Genomic DNA, 2,388 nt, shown 5'->3' on the forward strand with positions numbered 1-2,388 from the left:
ATTATTGCAATTATACTACTATCTATAGGCCATAATTCACATTGCACTTCACTCCTTGTGTTTTTAGCTAGTATTTTATCAATTGCATATTTGTTTGGACTAAATAATAGAATGATTCTTGAATTCATATGTCCTTTCCTTTTCTATTTTTATGGAACACTAACATAATCCCTTTGACAAACAGGGTTAAAACTTCCTCTCTTTAAATATAGCATATTTCCTTATGGAAAGTAACAAATCAGGCACATTATTTAGGTCAATAAATATAAGGCATTGAACTTAAAATAATATTTCAGTGATCCAATAGTAAATAACATTTTATACCTTTCAATCAGTGCAAAAAAATGGTAAGCAGCTCTTCATCATGCTCCTGTGTAAGGAAATGTCACCAGATTCAATGTTCTTGTTTGTGGCAAAGGAAAGCAGAAAAACCCAGCACATGTCAAAAGTTTATTGGTATCATTTAAACAAATTCACACAAGAAAATTAGCTCTTATAAGGAAAAATTATCCTAAGTAGTATCATACACAGTCAATAACTGTAGGCGAACATATTAATGGAAAGAGCTTATTGCCTTGGCATCTTGCTGTAAATTTCTTCACTCTGGTGTATAACTTCAGAGACTGGGCAAGGAGGAAAGTTTCATAAATTACAACCAGATGTTAGAGAATAGTTTCATTATGCGATGTTAGAAACCCAAGTTAATGTATATCTCCTCACTGTTAGCAGATCTTTTCTTGCACTGCATATGTTAAAAACATCTGGCAAACTGATGAAGATTTTTCAGGGTACCCATATTTATTTTCTTATTGCAAATTATAAAGAATGTTTGCTGTGTGCTAAAAGCCTTATAAAATGTACAAATGCATGTGTGGTGTCATAATGTTGAAAAGGTAAGAAAGAGAGAGGTGATATAAAACATCCTCTGGAGAAATCGCTAATAAAGGAACAAATTCCACTTGCTTAGAACTTCAGAAGGAACTAAAAACCGGAAAAGGTCTCCACAAAGGCAGAATCAAAGAAAAAGAAAAGTCATCTCCTGTGCAGGTAGGAAATTTCTACGCTGGAGCCACTGGTCCACGCCCCTCCTGCTCATTGGTCCCACAGAGCTTGGGAGTTGCTGGGCCGCGGCAGGGTGGCCTGGCTCACTCCCACCATGGAGGGAGACTAGGAGGACACAGCAGTCAGTCACAGCCCTGCGCATTTCCAGGTTCAGGGCTGAGACCCAGAGTGAAGAGAAGCTGGGAAGCCAGGCTGCATACAAAGGGTTCCCAGGGGAAAAGGAAGGAAAGAGACCTCAGCAGACCTGTTGGCAGAGGTGTGTTCATGTAGCTCATCTTCTATGGCTGCAACACCTAAACACAAAAGCCACTTTCTGGATGAACCCGGTCTGGCTCCCTGTGTGGGATATACTAAGGGGGAAAAAAAAGATGCAGAAAAGGCTCATGGGGGAAAAAAAAGGGAGTATAGTTAAACTGAACTTCTGTAAGACAGCACAGGTCCCACAACTGAAAAGTACAGGAAAATGGGGCATGAAAGAGGGAGAGAGTTTAAACAAATCAGTTGAAAAAGAGCTGAAAAACCTGAACAGTTAAAAATGGGCAATCCTCAAGGTTTAAAACATGTTGGACCAAGCATCAAAGAAGACCTTTGAGGATCTGAATCTCTGGACTGACAATGTGATAGCCAGGCCCTGAGCCTCAACAGACTCCAGCACCTACAATCTGATTTATTGGACTCACCTCACTCAGCTAAAATGGAGTTGAAGAAGGACAACCACCACACCACGGAGCCTAGAGTGCCTACAACTGAAAACGAGAGGATTGCATCCAGTATCCATGAGGAATCTGAGCCTCCTCTTGACATAGAGGTGCAATGGACACAACCAATCCAATGTCCACAGAGAAAAGGTGGCATTGGAGTGGGAAAAGTGGACATGGTGGCTAATGGGTATGGGGAATGGCAGGAAGAGACGATATGTGGAGGTGTCTTAGGGACTTGGAGCTGCCCTGGATGGTGCTTCAGGGGCAATCACCGGACATTATAAATCCTCACAGGGCCCACTGGATGGAATGGGGGAGAGTATGGGCCATGATGTGGACCATTGACCATGAGGTGCAGAGGTGCCCAGAGACGTACTTACCAAATGCAATGGATGTGTCATGATGATGGGAATGAGTGTTGCTGGGGGGGGAGTGGTGGGGTGGGGGTGATGGGGTTGAAGGGGTCCTCATATATTTTTTTGTAATGTAATATTTTTACAAAATCAATTAAAAAAAATTTTAAAAAAAAGAAGACCTTTGACATAACGTAAAGCCAAGTAGCAATAAAACCCTAAAGCAGGGAGAGATTGGCCATCAGGGGTAATTCATCAAGCTCACTAGATGC

Source organism: Dasypus novemcinctus, chromosome 23 (genome assembly GCF_030445035.2).
Source record: "Dasypus novemcinctus isolate mDasNov1 chromosome 23, mDasNov1.1.hap2, whole genome shotgun sequence".
Classification (NCBI taxonomy): domain Eukaryota; kingdom Metazoa; phylum Chordata; class Mammalia; order Cingulata; family Dasypodidae; genus Dasypus; species Dasypus novemcinctus.